Consider the following 18,965-nt stretch of genomic DNA (forward strand, 5'->3'; position numbering starts at 1 on the left):
TTTTCCCTGCTTCATTTTGCCTATTATCAAGTATTCATCTCAGATACTTTCTTCTTAAATGCTGTTTCCTTAATATACTTTCTACAATTTTGGCAAACCAACACGTATTTGCAATATAACCTTTGTTGTGAGCTAAGGGAGAAAATCTGGGCCTATTAGAATATACCTTATTTATTCAACTGAAAGTTTTCCCTTCTAGCCTGAGGTAGCTAGATGTAACTTGAAGTGATGAGTGAATGATTTTAATTTTTATTATTGACTCACTAATTCACTCAATGCAGGCAAATAGAGCAAAGGGCTGCTTCTTCCCCTCACCCCTAAGTAAGCCAGGTTTTCATTTTAGTTTTAAACAATGTGGGTATTTTTCTGTCTTCTGCTCCTTAATGTCAGAGAAAGGAGGGAGGAAGTTGGAGGAGAGGATAGTGTCATAAGGGGAGGCCCTGGGATAAGCCAGCCCTATTGTGCAAAGACAGGTGTGGTCTCTGATAATTCAACTGATCCTTCTTCTGGAAGGGAGGAAGAAAGGAGATTATTCCTCAGTCAGACAGCCAACCTTGATCCCTAAAACAACACTTGGAGGGTGCATATATGATACCTGTAAAGCCCTCTGGTAGATGTTAGGGCAGATACAGAGTACTTGCTCTAATGATGCTATAAACTAATCAGGGATATGAGAAATAAAGAAATAATGGTACTACAAACTGTTATGGGCCAGTGAAATATATGTCCCCTGAGGACAGGGACTATTTGGCTTTTATTTTCTATAATCATTGCTTTAAAGATAGTTAACTAATGGTTGTTTTTTTTTTTTTTGTGAGGCAATTGGGGTTAAGTGACTTGCTCAGGGTCACACAGCTAGTAAGTATTAAGTGTCTGAGGCCACATTTGAACTCAGGTCCTCCTGACTCCAGGGCCGGTGCTCTATCCATTGTGCCACCTATCTGCCCCAACTAATAATTTTAAAAAAAAAAATTTTGTTTGGGCGATGAGGGTTAAGTGACTTGCCCAAGGTCACACAGCTAGTAAGTGTCAAGTGTCTGAGGTTGGATTTGAACTCAGCTCCTCCTGACTCCAGGACCGGTGGTCTATTCACTGCACCACCTAGCTGCCCCTGATAGTTGATAGTTTGTAGTATTTACTTAATTCAGTTATGTAAGATCTTGGGAATGAGGGGGCAGATGATTTTTGATGAAAATGGGGGATCAGGAGGAAGTGACATTTGAGTTTGGTTTTGATGGATAGGTAGGAATTCAATGGTCAAGGAAAGGTAATAAACCATTCTCAAAATACAGAACCGAGTGATAAAGAGAACTGAAGCACAACAATATGGGATACTCACAGGTGATGGTAGATAGTCCAGTTTGTCTTGGGTTTAGAGTACATGGAATAAAACAGTAGGAAATTTAGTTGAATTGGTGTCAGGTTATAGAGAGCCTTAAATATGACAGACTAAGCAGTTTGAACTGTCTTCAGCAGGCAACAGGAGTTTTAAGGTGTGAAATGAATATTAATAAGGAGTATTCTAGTAACAGTCAAAAGATGGTTTGGAAGGGAGAGAGTTGAAGTATTAGGTTATTGAAATTGGGCTGGTAAAAAAGGTAGGGGCAATAGGGAAAGCAGAGAATAGACAGGAAATAGATTGCAAAAGTAGACAAATAGGTTTCGGTAACTGGACATGAAAGGTAAAGGAGAAGGAGGATTTAAAGATTCAATTTAATTCAACAGATATTTATTAAATACTGTAGAAATATTTTAAATGACTAGGCTAATTTGGGGCTAATATGACTGGAGGACTAATCTGGGGACTTTTGATTATTTGGCTATCTGACTGCTATTAACTTAGCATGGGCTGTTTATAAAGTTCCACCACACTGCTCCACTCCCAAATTGATAAGCAAAATATTAAGAAGCCTCTTAACTAAATAATCAAAGCAGAGTTTATTTATGAGATACTATTTAAAATTAAGAATACAGGGAAATAAAATGTACAACCTGACTGCGTTCCTGTTATGGTGCTTCCACCTGCTGCCCCTGGAACTTTTTTAATACAATAAGGGCCTTAGCTGCCTCTTGCCTCAGGGTATGTTACACTTTCCCTGCTCAGCTACTTTCTTCTAACTCCTCTTAATCTTCACTTTCTCCAACCTGTACCCTGTGCTGACCGATTCTGTGCTCTCTGCTGCCTCCTGTTCTATCTGTCTGCTCTGCCAGTCTTGTCCTTCGTCCTCTCTTCTCTGTTCCTAGTCCTTTAGCCTTCCTTCTCATTCTTGTAGCCCACCCCCCCCCCTGCCCCCGTCTAACTCCCAGGTATATATATAATTTTTTTTTTCTTCTCTCCACTCAAATCTCAGGGCCTTTTTGTGCCCCCACAGACCAAGCTAATCCCCCAGCCAGGGCTGCAGCTCAAGCATCCCATGCCTCAGCACAGGCTATGCCAGAGCCCTGGCCTGGATGAGTCCAGGATCTCTCGGATAGCTCCGCTCAGGGTAGAGGGAGCTAGTGCTCCCTCCCCCCAGCTGTCTGACCTGGTGTCTCATACAGCCCACGGGGCTTTTTGGCTCAGCTGAAGCAGGGGGGGGGGGAACCAGCACCTCCCACACAGAAGAGACCCTGAGGGCCTCAGGCTTTCTAATCTCAGCCCAAAGGTAGGGTCTCCAAATCAAAATAAATTTCCACAATACCTACTGTATGCCCAGGCACCTTGCCACTTTCTGGGGATATAAAGACAATTACACCACCTCCACTAGCAAGCCACTTACTTTCTCTTATGGAAGAATCACTATCTCCCCTCTAAGAGTTATTACATGAGTAACTGTAAGACGGTCACTTAACTTTCCTAGATCTCTGCTTCCTCATTAGTAATGTCAATTATTGTTTTTATTGCCTGTCTCTTACAAAAAAATAAACAAGTCAGAGAAATTATTTTTATAATTTCTCCTATAGGAAAAACCCAATCAGAGAAATCAATTTCATAATGTCTCTTCTTAAAAAAAAAATAACAGATCAGAGAATGTCTCCTACAAGAAAAAAAAACACAACAGATCAGAGAAATAATTTTCATAATGTCTCCTATGAGAAAAACCAGATCAGAGACAGACAGGAAAAACATAGTAGCAAGAGCAGGCAAACATGATTCATGTGGATACCCCCTTCGAAAGAAGGAGCTTGAAGACTCCGGCTTTTCTCGAGGTTCATAAAGGTTTCTTTGCTCCCTGGTTACAGGGTGTTATCAATTTCATTAGCATGATACAAATCAACCCAAAAGCAAATACAACAACAAGAATGGATGTCATGTAAAGCAGTTTTAACAATTTCAGTTATAACAAGTATGTAGGAAATACAGAAACACTATGATAAGATAACATGATTCCAAAAAGGAGTTTGGCAAGGATGAGGATGCTCAGATGCCCCCACAAGATAGGGACTGACTGTCCTGGGGAAAGAAGTTACCAGATAGGGACATAATCTGCTAGCTATCTGGGTTCAGTTTGGAGTTCAGTCAAAGAACATTTCGCTCCAATTAATCCAAGGTTTCATAAAATACTTCTGGATGGTGGCGCAGTGGATAAAGCACCGGCCTGGGATTCAGGAGTACTTGAGTTCAAATCCGGCCTCAGACACTTGACACTTACTAGCTGTGTGACCCTGGGCAAGTCACTTAGCCCCCATTGCCCCACCAAAAAAAAAAAAAAAAAGTATGTGTGCATACTTTCCATACCCCACCCCCACAGCCTGGTTTGTTGAACATTTTCTAGCACATCCCTATACTGCCCTATAGACATTTTTTGAACTCAGCAGGAGGTTTAGAGAATAAAGTCATCACCAGCCTATCAGCTAATAATAATTGGTATTTATATAGCACTTTAAGGCTTGCAAAGTGCTTTAAATCCATAATCTCTTTTGAGTCTCATAACACTCTTGCCTCTGAGGTCCCTTCTATCTCTAGATTCATGATCCCATGAGCCTATGTATCTAGAAAATTCAGTACAAAATATAGTTATCCCTTCCACATCATGACTTTTCCCATCCAGGTTTTGATGTATTGCTGGTCAATATAAGAAATTAAATGGTAATTCTTTGGAAGTTTTGTAGAACCCAAAGATGACATGTGAAGACCAGTAGACAACACAGAGACTGTGACCAAATATTTAATGCATATTTTACAAAAAGGTACTGTAAGTACTCCATAAAAGAAAAAGAAAAAAAAAATCAGCCTTCTTCTCTGGTATGAAGGGAGGGCCAAAATTTTTTCTGGGACTTTCCAGATCTCTAGGGGAGGGGGGAATGTTGCACCCCTGACCCCCATGATGTGGAAAGGATGAATATATACAAAGTGCCTTGGAGAAAAAGATGGGGGTGGGATGTGGATTATTGTGCAGGGTAATAGCAAACAGGTCTGTTTGGCTGGAATGTAAGTGTTAAAAAAGCATAATGTGTTGAAATCCAGGAAAGGTAAGCAGGAAGGGGCAAGGTTGTGAAGGACTTTAAAAGATAAACAGACTTAGTAGGTGTGTGGCCCTGAGCAAGTCACTTAACCTCCATTGCCATGCCAAAAAAAAAAAAAAAGCTAAACAGAGGAATTTGTATTTTATCCTAGAGGCAAGAGGGAGCCACTAGAATTTACTCACCAGGAGAGTTAGTTAGATCTGGGCTTAGATCTTTAATTTAGGAATATCACTTGGACAATTAATGTGGAGATGTAGAGATGTGGAGAGGAGAGAGATGAGAGGCAGTTACTTAGGGAGAAGCTATTGCAGTAGATCACACCATAAGTGATGAGGGATTGAGCTAGGGTTGTGGACATATGAATGTAGAGAAGGCAATGGGATTTGAGAAATATTGTTGAGGTAGAATCAATTTTAGTTATTTTCAGTGGTATTTGACTCTTCATGACCTCATTTTCTTGGTGAAAATACTGGAGTGGTTTGTGACTTCTTTCTCCAGATCATTTTTCAGATGAGGAAATTGAGGCAAACAAGGTTAAGTGAGTTGCCCAGGGTCACACAGATAGTAAGTAACTGAGACTAGATTTGAACTCAGGAAGATGAGTCTTCCTGACTCCAAGCCTGGCACTTTCTCCAATGTGCCACCTAGCTGCTCTATCAATAAGAAAAAGACTTGGCAACTCATTTGATAAATGGAGTGAATGTGAGGAGTCAAGGATGACTTAGGGGTTCTGAATCTGTGTGATTATTAAGATGGTGGTAAAGAGAAAAGGAGAAATAGGAAAAGCGGACTTCTGTTAACACAAGGTTTTCAAACATAAGAGACTAAGTAAATGATGGTACAATTGAGAGAGATAATAAGGTCAGAAGGAGGACTAGACATCTGGGGACAGATAAGCTCAGTTTGGGACCTGTTGATTTCAAGTTGCTGACTAAGCATCCTGTATTCAATTGGAAAAAGTGAGCCTGGAGCTCGAAAGAGAGGTTAGGGTGGGAGATAAACATTTGTATATGGTTCTTGAGATTTCCAGAGAGAAGTGTTTAGGTCTATTTTCTGCTTACATCTCTGCTTTCTTTCACATAATTTCTCTCAAGGTTAAATGCCTTCATCTGGTGTAGTAAGAGCAAGGAAAGCTATCAACATGTTTATGGTTAACCTCAAGGTTGCTTAATATTAAATCAGTCTCCCTGGAGATGAACCTCCCCCTGCATTACTCCTACACACACACACACACACACACACACACACACACACACACACACACACACACACACACACACAAAGGGTCTCTTTCATTCTTTTACATGTTTTGCTGTTGGACTAAATGATGCATTTAAATAAGATGGCCATAGACATTGGCTCTAACAAGACTAAATCTAACAAAATTGCTGTTTTAATGCCATTCTGATTGAAACAACTCCTATTAACTGGAGTCATAATCCAAAAATGGCAAACCATAGAAAACCTTTAGTTTTCAGAGGAATAATGCCCATTCTCTGTGAGCTGACATTAGCAAGTTATACAAAGAGTAAATACTTTTCAACCAATTGTGCTGGAGAAATAGGCTTAGAAATGATTGTATTTCTAATTGGAAACTGAAGGTGAGTCTTACATGTTCACCCGTATCATTCAATAGAATATGACATTCAAGTCTATTTTCACTAACATTTGCCTGTAATATAATAAGACAATTGAGAGAGGAAAAGAATTGTGGCTCCTGGTTTCACTGGGCTACGTACACTGCTAGCACAGTTATGAGAAGGCTTTTAGGGTCGGTAGCCAATTCAGATGTTTTTCAGGTATGATCTGGGTTTCCAGGCTGACTTTTAGAGATTGTTGGGGAACAAATCAATTGGCCATCTCTCAATCTCATAAGGTTATAACAAATGGGATTCTATAGAATCTGGAGTCTAGTGCCTTCACTGAACACCTTGGAGAAAATTGACAAGACATGGATATTTGGTACACATAAAATAAGTTGGCTAACATTTGTATTGTGTTTTAATGTCTGCAAAGTTCTTTGCATACTTTATCTCAAAGCGAAGTTTTGATCAGTTAAACTTTGATCTTCAAATTTCATCTGTAAAAATTGATAAGATACCTAAAAGCTAGGTAGCATGGTCAATAGAATAATAGACTTTAAATTAGAAACATCCGAGTTTGAAACCAGGCACTTACTAGTTTTGTTACTCTTGCTTAAGATCACTTAACAGCTCTCTGCCTTAGTTTCCTCATCAGTAAAACAGAGATAATAATAGTACCTAAAGCAGTGCTAGACATTATTGTTATTAAAGGAAGTGATGAAAAGTTCTTGCAACTCCTCTGTGTGTGTTTGTGTTTGTGTGTGTGTGTGTGTATGTGCATGAAGTTTTTAAATTGCCCAGATTGTCTTAGTTTCTTCTCCAGGGGAGAAAAACCAGATTAACTATTTTAGGTTATAAAGCATTATCTAATAAGATACTGCATCAATGATATTTTATGGCTCAAAGGAATATAGGTGGAAAGGAGGGTCAGCAATCTGCTCTCTTTGTAACTTGTTTCAGTATTGTATGAGATGATTATGGATTTGAGTCAAATTAAACTCTGAGGATGGGGTCTGGAAGGTACCCAGCCCCGCCCCAGTATAGTTAGTTTAAAAGTTTATTGCTTGTCAAATTCTCACTGTCTCCTTTAAGTTTTATTGCCAATTAACAGTATTTTTACTTCTGCTCAGTCTCCCCACTTGTCAGCTACATCTTAGTTTTATCTGGAATCCATCATGTGTCAGAACCCCAGTCCCTGTTGAGTGGGTCGGGGAGTTTGCCCATCAATTCAATACTCAGGACTCAAGAAGAAAGGACAGGGCTCGGCACAGGATGCAGCAATTAAGTTGAGACCAGATGTTAAGTGACATGTCTCTTTTTTCTCAGAGCAGAATCCCCTTGACCCTAGGGTCTCAACAATGGATTATTCTTTTATTCTTTATTCTATTTCTTTGATTTCCCAACATAGCTGAAGATAAATTTTAACCCTGTCATCCTTCTAAAATTAACACGACTACAAAACAATGCTGAAACACCTGAGTGATTCTTCCTGTTATTCCAGTTGAATATCTTTAGAGATAGGGGCCGGGAGAGGGGAGTCACTGGGAACTGTGAGATCTGAAACATCTGACTCTCACTCCCCCGTTCCCTCTTCCTTTGGTTTGACCTTGTTCCCCCTCCCCTTTTCCCCCTTGTTCCTGGAACATGTATGCATGTCTCCATACATTGATCACGAGCTAAACACGCACCCTGGGTGAGACAGGATTGGATGTTAGATTGTGAGCTCGCCCTAGTGTGCATGGGGTCTTCCCCCCTAACATTCCTATAAAAGGTCAAGGCATGTATTAGCTATTGTGACTCAGTCATTGAGTTTACCCATTTCTGCAGGAATGTAATAAATCTGTCTCTGCTTGACTTGGTGGTCTCCTCGAGTTATTTGGGTAAACTGAGGCAGTTTGCCCCAAACAGTATGAACACTTGCCTTGTAGTCAGGTGCAAAAGATCTCCTAGTTCCTCTTTGTGCATAGGATTGAGGTTTAGTGTTCTGTTTTCCTTTCACTGTTAGAACAAGGCCCATCTGAACTTTGTGATCACAGGCCCAAACATAAAAGTGAGATCCTTTTTTAGGCAGCTGTGACTTGCTGGTTGTTACTGATGTGACTCCAGTTTCCCCTACCCCTCCACCCCCCAGTAGCTGGCTGCTCTTTTGTAAAGTGAAAGAGAGGTTTGGGCTAAATTATCTCTGAAGTCAGCTATTAAAATATTAAGTCCATTAAATGACCTCTTTTAGTTCTAAAAGTCTAGATTAAAAAAAAAAATCATCCAGTATTTGTACTAGGCTTGTAGAGCATCCCACCCTGCTGGAAAGGCTTTGAATGAGGGATCCAGTAAAAACCTTTGTGCCTCTTGTTTGAGGACTAGCCTAGCTAAGTTGAGAGGCTTGTCCTCGGAAGGTTGACCAGCAGATGATGATTCTGCCCCTCCTCCTCCACCTAGCAATTCATAAAAACTGTCTACTAAGGCACAGAGGTATTGGGATGCACACCAATGGAATGGGCAGTCCCAGAAATATTGAAAAAGAATGTATTTAAACAGTCAAGGAAAAACATGAAAGTTATCATTGCTACAGAAAGGTTTGGGTACCTTCAGACTAAATAGGTAAATTTCATTTCCACTGAAATACCTGGCAGATATTGATCTCTTTCTACTTTTAGAAGCCATTAAATTTATCTAAATAAGATTAAATATTTTTAAAAGAATTTAATTTCTTGCAAATCCAGTAGAAAGGGGTTGTGTGATATATAAAAAATAGACTTTATACCCAAGTATATACATGTTTTGGACTCAAGGTCTGTTTATTATAGACTTAATTTTTAAAAAATTCAATTTTATTTCATTTTTAGTTCCTAATTTTGTCATGACTTTAAAGTAAATATAAGTATAGCCTTAATCTTGGAGTTAGCAAGCTGTGGGTTCAAATCCTATCTCAGACACTTAATTGTTGTGTCACTTAGCAGCTCTCTAGCTGTTTTCCTCATCTACAAAAGGACAGGTAGAAATTGATGGCTTCTAAGGCCACTTCCAGGTATTAGATCTATGATGCTATGATATTTCCATCATATGTTCCTTATGGACTAAATCAAACTCTTGGTCTTAAATTGAGCATTAGTTATCAGCTCTTGTACTTTTTAAAATGTGTATTTTGAAGGGAAAAGAAATTGGCAAATAAAATCTTACCTTAGATTGAGGTGGGAGAATTAGAAAAAAATTAAAGAAAAAGAACATAGAAATAACTAAGACTTCATTAAATTCATTATAGCAAACAGACATAATGTCTTAAAGGAATGCTGTGAAGAAAGTGTTTTGTAAACCTTAAAATGTTACACATATATGGGTTTTTATAAAGGTTTAAGGACTGTCAGAATAACCTTTATTTTTTATGAATGAGTGGTAGATTGTTAACTAGTGCTTTGAGATATAGGCAAAACTCAAAGTAACAGTAAGTATATGCACACATGTGTTTATACATATGTATGCATACATACATATACGTATATGCATACGCACATACATGTGTGATATATGAACCAGAGCTGTAATTAGGAAATGTTGCATTAGGCACAATAACACAAACCATGCCTGAAGCAAGTGGCCTGATGCACTGCTCTGGAAATAGGAATGGGGAAGAGGTGATGGGAGACAAGGGAGGAGCACATCCCATTCCATCTGGTTACTTCCTATTTAAACTAATTTTTCTTGGTGCTTTAAAAAAATAATTTTTTTCCAATTTCATGTAAAACAATTTTTATCATTCACTTTAAAAATAATTTGAGTTCCAAATTCTCTCACTCCCTTCCCTCCCTGTTACCTGAGATGGTAAGCAATTTGGTATAGGTTATACATGTGCAATCATACAAAATATATTTCCATCTTAGTCATATTGTGAAAGAAAACACAGACCTCACTGCCCCCCCCGCAAACATGAAAACAGTGAAAAATAATATATGCTTCAATCTGCATTCAGATTCCATCAGTTTTTTCTCTGGAGGTAGATAACATTTGTCATCATGATAAACTAATTTTTTTTTGAAAAACAGGTGCTAAACTCTGTTGTTTCTATGCTATTGGGCTATTAAGTGCCCTCCAAATTTGATGCCCTGGACAAAGCTCCAGTCATTTGATCCTAGTTATAGCTTTGATGAAAAAGTGAGTAACATTACAGATTGCATTTTGTTTAAAACTGGAGTTAAGTATTAAATTAAATTAAATTTTATACATTCATTTGTTGGTAGTTTATATTATTGCCTAGAAAGTGGAATTCCTGGTTAGGCGAATCCACTAAGTTTCACATTCATTTTCACATTTTGCTTAATGAGAGAGCAATAACAAGAGGTGGGAGGTGGGGGGGGGGGAGACACACAAACAGAGAGACAGAGGACAGAGAGACAGAGACAGAGAAAGAGAGAGACAGAGAGACAGACAGAGACTGAGAAACAAAGACAGAAAGAGACAAAGACAGAAAGAAGAGAGGGAGAAAGATAGGGAGAGGAAAAGAGGGAGAGAGAATTTTAGTGTAAGACTCATCATAGTTACTATCTAAAGAATTATTTAGAAAGAAAATGGATTGTCTGTTATTTGACCTCTGATTTCTGAGTTTGGGGTTTAGAAACACTATACACATAACACATACCTGCCACAATCACCACTACTATTACTCCCACCCTTTAAATAATCTCTTTTGTTTTTCAAAATAAAAGGTTGTAATCTTCCCTCCCTTCCTCCCTCTAGGCCTGGGGAACTGTTTTGGTGGTGAAAAACAAATGCTTGACATGTTCTAACAGTCAAGGTTAATTTTGAGGCAGTGCGTATGTTTACTGCCTCTTAAGGGAGCCTCTGGCTGCTTTGCATTCTACTTGTTTCTGGAGCTGAAGAAACACTGCTTAAAAGGATTAATTTGGTGGGCACTCCAGAGAATTTGGAAGGTAAACAACTATTTCTTTTTTGTCAATATGGCAATTAAGAACGGGAAGATTAAAGAAAAGAAAGTAAATCCAGCTTTGGCCCCTACAGTAGACTGATGGGTTAGTGATTCACTGAATAGCTAATAGGTACCATCACGATTGTGGGCTAGGGAATCTAAATCTGGTATAAACCACCACATACACAGAGGTTTCCAGACACCTAAGAGTGAGAATTTGCTAACCCAGAATTAGAAAGGTGTTTTTATTCATTTAGTTGAGGCATAAAGTCCTTCCCCTGCCACCACCATCCCCCCTCCCCCTGCCCCCAACTACCTAACTGGACATCAGGTTTAGGGCAGAAACTCATTTACTGGCATCCCTAAAATACTACTTTTGGTCAGTTGGCAATTGAGAAAAACAAACAAAAACTAAAGGAATGATGTTTTTTGATAGAAAACTTAACAATGTGAGATTACAATGTCATTCAATGGATTCTAGCCCCAGCTCTTAATTTACTATGGGGTCTTGGATAATTCACAACCTCTGTGAAATGAGATGTTAATAGAAGATCATTTTTAACATCTCTTCTATCTTCAAAATTCCTTAATTCTAGCCTTTGATTCTGTGTGCGTGCATATATATATATATATATATATACATATACATACACACACTATGTATTTATGTGTATACTATATATGCCAGTGCTATACATAGTGTGTGTATGTGTGTATGTATATATATATATACACATACATATACACATACATATACACATACATATATATATACATATATATATATATACATATATATATGTGTGTGTGTGTGTGTGTGTGTGTGTGTGTGTGTGTGTGTGTGTGTGTCAGTGCTATACATATTTATACAAGCCTATTACCAAGAACATGTTTGCTGATATGGAAAAGATTTTATTTTTGTGATTTTTTTCCAGGTTGTTAATTGGTAGTTTCCACATTTGACTTGTCAAAGGTGGTCTGTACAGCAGACTCAAAGTAAATTTTCAAAGACATACAAAATTTACAATAGTAATACTTACCCTAGAGGTTTTTAAATTAGAGGACTTGGGTTTGAGAGCCATTCCTGCTAGTTGTTAGCAGTGTGATCTTAGGAACATCACAGCCTCTCTGAACTTGTTTCCATAGCTTTAAAATGGTGATAATATTCTATTTTTATTACCCTGCTGTCCTCTTTGCAGAGTTGTGAGGTTCAAATAAGATAATGCATGAAAAGTGTTTTGTAAAACTTAAAGCATTATATAAATGTTAACTTCTTATTATCATGGTGAGAATGAAGATGCTATATAATTCTTGCAATGAAATCTTATTTGTGTTCTATTTGCTTCTTACTGGAGTCCTTTTTAAATCATCTATAGACGTAATGGAGAAAAGGGAAACAAAATTCAATTATATATATTTCCATGTATATGAATATAAATATATGCATATGTATATTCACACACCACTTACCACTCATCTTCTAGAGTTATAAGTAATGCAAAATACCTTAAAATAATAAAAATTATAGCTTCCTCATCCTTCTACCTCCATACAGTTATGCCTTACTTTAAGATAATGACCAATTGGAGTAGAAACTTAGGTAATAAATAAATCAAAAGGAGATGCTTCCCATCTCAAAACAACCAGTTCCTTCTAGAGTAACAGCAAATATGACTTTGCCTACAAACTTCCAGAAACACTTTCAAAGAAATTTGATTACAAATCATGAGAGTCCCTGAAACAGGAACTCACAGACCTGCTGGAATTGTGCCATGTAAAACTTTAGTGACTTTTTAAGGTTTTATTGCTCTCTAAAACACTATATCTGGAAGGAGGAATCCTCTTTATTTAATTCAACAAGCTTGTATTTAGTGCCTATTAAGTGCTAGATTCTTGTTATACAAAGATAAAACAGAATTGAAGTAGTCCTTTCCTTTAAGGAACTCATATTTGATGTCTCCTCTTTAAAAAAAATTTTTTTTAAATATTTAAAGCCAATGGCAATTGCATTTTTATCAGTTGCATATTAAAAATCAAAACTTCTCTTTATCCTAACCCTCCCAAACTATCATCATTTTTATAATATCGCCATCAAATTTTCTTAATCTCACTTATTTCTTAGCTCTTTATAATTTGAACCTCTACTACTGCACAGAAACAGCTTTCTCCATAGTCCCCAAGGATCTCCCTTATCGTTAAAATCAAGTGGCCTTTCCCCTCCAATCTATTTTCAATCTCCTTAGCCACACAGTCAAAATTTATTTCTGTGATCCTAAAGTGATGTGCTCTATGTACAGGTTTGACAATGTCACTCCTCTGTCCAGTGTCTCATTGTTTCTAGGATAAAATGCAAACTGCTTTGTCTGGCATTTAAAGTTCTTCACAGTCTTGCTTACCCATTGTGTATGACTCCCTTCATATAGTCCATGGTCTTGCTCGACTAGCCTCCTTTCTGCCCTTTACACACACAATAGCTCGTCTAATTTCTTTGTGATTCCTCATGGGCTCTCCCCCATCACTGCAGGAAACTACTCACTTTCTCCTTTACAGAATTCCTGACTTTCTTCAATGCTCAGTTCAAGTACCACCTTCAATATGAGGCCTTGACTGGTGTTCCTAGTTATTAGTGACTCTCTTCATAGGAAATGTCTTTGTACTATTTTTCAAATATTTTGTATCTACTTATGTAGCAGGGGTGGATTTAATTGATCAAATTTATTGTGAGGCGTCCCAAAGAATTATAAGACTCGGTGACTCAGTTTCCTAGGTTTTATTAAAATAGTGTGAGGCCACAGGGAGACACCAAGGAAATAAGTATCTCAATTTGGGAGATGGAAATGGTTATATTTATAGTGAGAAAAAGTAGGTTATTTCCTCATTATCTTAATCTCCTCCTTAAGGAGGTACCTGGGAGGTCTTATCTTAATTTGGACTTCCTGGGGTCCTAAGATGTCTTCCAAGGTGGGTACCTTTGTCCAAGGAGGTGTGTTTTGGGGGTTTACAATGTAATAAGGTGAACCTAAGGACACATTTGGCCTTTTCTGCGCATGTTCATAAAGACATGCTTAAACTTGTCAGAACCAGAGGGTCTCATTGCTTTTGATATCTCTTTACTTAAGATGTGGTTTCTAGGTATCCTGTCATCTAGGAAGATTAATGGTTATTAATGTTTAATAGTCCTTGGTTACTGTCTCTGTTGATAGTATTGTTTGATAGTGACTTGAACCGTCTTGGTTACTGTAAGAACACAAACCTAAGTTTCTCTGTTAACCCTTTTAGTTACTATTGATCAAGTCTTAAGTTATCTGTTAACTCCTTTTTAGCTATTGTTGATAGGTTATCTGTTAATCCTTTTAGCCTCCTCCATCACTTATATTTGTTTGTGTTGGTTCCTTCTATTAGCATGTAAATTCTTTGAGGATAAGCACTATTTTAGTTTTGTCTTTGTATCCCTAACCCTAAGAACAGTTCCTGGCATATTTTGTTGTTCAGAGGTTTCAGTTGTATCCAACTCTTTGTGATTCTATTTGGGGTTTTCTTGGAGAACATACTGGAGTAGTTTACCATTTCCTTCTCTGGCTCATTTGATAGATGAGGGAACAGAAACAAACAGGGTGAAGTGACATGCCCACGGTCATGTAGCTAGTTAGTGTCTGAGGCCAGATTTGAACTCATGAAGATGAGTCTTCCTGACTCCGGTCTGGGCACTCTATCCGCTGTGCCACATAGCTGCTCCTTATTAAGACTAAGCTCTTAATAAGTATTTGTTGATTGATTACTTTTTCCATCCCTGACTTTTGTGACACTTCACCACAGCTCTCCTTCTACCTCACTGACCATTCCTTTAGAGTCCTATCACCTTAGGTTAATATTTGAGAACTGGTGCAGATTGAAATTAGCAGAACCAGGAAAACATTGCACATAGCATCAGCAACATTGTGTGATGATCAACTGTGAATGACTAAACTCTTCTCAGCAACACAATTGGAAATAGGTGGTGGCAGTTCTTAGGTATTCCTCTTTAAAGAATTACACCCTCTCACACACAATCCAATTAGAATAAAATAGTCTTTTATTTGGGTGCTAGAGAAAGTGACCAAGAAGGAAGTCAAAGACTTTCCTTTAGGGGAGAAAATGGCTGAGAGACAACATGATTCTCTGAGGCACATTTCATTACTGGGAGGGAGGCCAAAGCCTTTACAGAGGATGGGTGGGGTGGGGGGGTGGGGGGTGGGAACAGATAGGGTGACAACCTGACTATGAATAATTCCATTTGGGGATGGGGAAATCTTGAATGAGGGGTGGTTGTCTGGACTTCAGGAGTTATCTCTGTCCCCAGGTCCAACAAGGCAGTAGCCACACCTAATGGACTTATCTCTCCTACTTCTTAGGTGTGTCTATCTTGATAGCTAGTTGGCCAGTTTAAATTTTAATAGTCCTGACCCCCATGTCACAATGATCCATGACAAGTATAAAGGACTCTGGGAGGAAAATGCTATCCAAATACAGATAAAGAACTGATGGACTCCAAATGCAGATTGAAGCATAACTTTTTCACATTATTCTTTTTTGTTTTTTTTTTTACCCCTTTTGATCTCAACTGTGATTAATACAAAAATATGTTCTACATGATAGCACATGTATAACCTATATCAAATTGCTGACCATTTTAAGAAAAGGAATGGGAGGAAGAAAAAAAAATAGAACTTAAAGTCTTTTAAAAATGAATGTTAAATGGCTACACATGTATAACATATTGAATGGCTTGAGTTCTTAAGGAGGGGTGGGGAGGGAGGGAGGAAGAGAATTTGAAAGACAAAGTTTTAAAAATTGGTGTTAAAATTTCTTTTTACATGTAATTTGGGAAAAATAAAATTCTAATTAAAAATGAATGCTGAAAATTGTCTTGACATATAATTGAGAAAAAATTAAATACTATTTTAAAAATAAAGAACTAAAGATAGAAAAAATAATGTTTGACTCATGTAATATTTTCCATTGGGGGTGTAATAATATAGTGGAAGGAGCATCTGGATTGGATTCTCTCTACTTACTGTATGACCTTGGGTAAGGCAGTTAACCACTCTGAGCCTCAGTTCCCTCATATATAAAATGGAGATTTTAATAGCTAACCCCTTCACATTGCATGCATTCCAATCAAACTGGACCACTGTGTTCCAAGGGCTGTCTCTGTCTTTTGTGCTTTAATTCACACAGTTCCCTAGAGGGCTCTGAACTAGAATGCACTCTCTTCCCCTACAACCTTCCCACCTCCTCCTTCCTCCTCCCCCATCTCTGTCTTTTGAAGTCCCTCAAAAGCATAGCTCTGGTGCCATCTCTACTGTTTAGTTTTTACTAACTGCCCCACTCCTGTCCCAGCTGAAAATTTCTCTGTACTTTCCTCAGGCATCTCCTTTGCAATTAACTCACTCTCCCATAAATTGAAGAGGAAGTGCTCATCTGCATTGGAAGGGAGTTTCTTTATCCAGGAATTCCCTAAATCAATGAAATCAAAGGTTCAGTGCCTATCCCTTATCTTTTGTGACATAGTTATTTAGGTATATGCCTTTCCCTACTTTTAGATAGTCAAGTTTTTTCATCATTGTGTCTCTAATGCCTAGCAGAGAGTCACACATAGTACTAAAAATGCTTACTGAATTGAATTAAATATCTATCCAGTAGAGATTATGAAGTAAAAGAAAACCAGACAAATTTTAGAGCAAGGCCTTTGTTAAAGGTTCTGAACCTTTGGTGAGGATGAACTGTTTTCATTTCCCCACCAAAGCTCTGAGAACACTTCAGGGTAGAGAAGGAGAGGTTTTTTCCGTTCATGTTTTTTCTTCTGTTTTTGACAGGAAAGTTCCTGAATGGCACCATATCCCCATCTCTCTTAAGAAGTCTGTCAGCTGTGAAGATGGCACAGTGAAGAAGGGGACTTGGTAATGGTTACTAACTTGAAGATCTAACAAGTAAGGCTTCAAGATGTCCTGGCAAATGGTGATCAGTGGATTTGGGATCCTAGCCCTGAGACTTGAATGTAGCAAGCACTCAAGAACTGATTGTTGGATGAATATTATTGAGCCTGCAAGAAATGAGGATGACTCTGTACTTAAGGGAGGAAGGGTAAGATGTGACAGTTTTGCTAGGCACTATTGTAGAACTGAGAGACTTAAAATCTGGAAAAGGGAGGCTGACCTGAAAACAAAAGCTTTGCTTCAGATTGAAAATCTGTTTTGCTAGTGTTTTACAGTGTCAGCAGTCAAAATTAATGACTCATTGGAATGTTATTATTATTAATGAGTCTAATTCTCTCCTCAGTAGGTCAAGGGCTGCTATCTCCTATACCTGTGGAAGAAACTTCTCTCCCTGCTTTCCTCCCATCAGTGTATATTGAGGACAAGGCCAGGATTTAACTTTGCTTCCTACAGGAAATTTTTCTCTCCAATAAAAATTTCTTTCCTATATGGCTATGGAGGGTATAAAAGTAGAAAAGGAAAGGAAGCAAGCTATGTGTCAGGCTCTGTGCTAAGGGCTTTAAAAATCTTATCTTGTTTGAGCCACTGTAACAACCCTGTGAGGTAGGTGCTATTATTATCTTCATTTTACAAGTAAGGAAACTGAGACAGACAAAGACTTGTCGAAGGTCACACCAGTAAGTATTTTAGGCCAGAACTGAACTCAGGTCTTCCTGATACTAGGTCTAGTGCTCTACCATTGTATCCATCACCTAGCTACTTAAAGGTGGGTGAGAAGAGAAAAGAAGAGGTATTGTGTTTATTAATATTCCTTTTAATATTACAACTTTCCCTTTAAATCTGATTTTTTTGTAAGTCAGCTGCTCTATTAAGTAGTTAACACTTTTTTGGAGAATATAACTAAAACTATCAAAACTGATGACTCAATTTATCAAGATTTAAGTTATACATGAAGTATCCCCTCGGGGACTACCTCCTAATTTATATTCACAGATCAGGTTTTCTGGAAGATGGGGGCACCCTCAGATTCAAGAAATTCTCAGGACTACAATTCCAAAACTATAGCTCATCAGCCTTCAGCAGTGCACTTACTTTTTATTTTTATCCTGTAAGCACAATTAGCCCAAAGAAAAGATATTTACTGAGTTGGTAGTCAAATCAAGTCAACAAGCACTTATGAAGTGCCTACTATGTGCTGGGCACTGGGCCAAGCAATGGGAATACTAAGAAAGACAAAATCAATCCCTGATGTTAAGGCTCCCACAGTTCAATAGGGGAGCAACATGCAAATGACCAGATACAGACAAGAAATGCACAGAATAAGTTGGAGATAACCTTAGAGGGAAGAAACTAGCATTAAGAGGAACCCAGAGAGGAGACTTTAGCTGAGACTTGATAAAAGCCCAAGAAGTAAGGAGATGGAGATAAGGAGGGAGAAAATTCTAGGTGGGGTGGACAGCCAATGAAAATGCCTGACAGTTTGGAAATTGGAGTGTCACGTGCAAGGAACAGAAAGGCGAACAATGTCACTGTATCACAGAGTATATTGAGGAGAATAAAGGGTAAAAAGACTGGAAAAAATGGAAATGGGCAGGTTATGAAGAGCATTAAGAACCAGAGGATTGCATATTTGATGCTGGAAGTAATAGGAAACCACTGGAATCAGTTAAAGGAGGGGGGGCGTTTGATAACCTGGTCAGATTTGAACTTTAAGAAGATCAGTTGATAGATGAGGGGGAAATGGACTTGATAGAGGAGACACATGAGAAAAAGAGTCCAATCAGCAGGATATTATAATAGTCCATACATGAGGAAATGAGGGTTTGCGCTAAGGTGGTGTCAGTGTTAGTGGAGAGAAGTGGGGCATATATGAGAGATATTACATATGTGGAAAAAATAGAATTTGACAACTGATTGAATATGGGGGGGAGTGAGCCTGGATGTTTAAGAAGATGGAAGTGCTCTCAACAGCAATAGGATAGTTTAGAAGAGAGGAAGAAAGGGGAAAGTTTTGAGGGGGAAGTTTTAGACATGTTTAGTTTT

Source organism: Dromiciops gliroides, chromosome 3 (genome assembly GCF_019393635.1).
Source record: "Dromiciops gliroides isolate mDroGli1 chromosome 3, mDroGli1.pri, whole genome shotgun sequence".
In the NCBI taxonomy this organism is placed as follows: domain Eukaryota; kingdom Metazoa; phylum Chordata; class Mammalia; order Microbiotheria; family Microbiotheriidae; genus Dromiciops; species Dromiciops gliroides.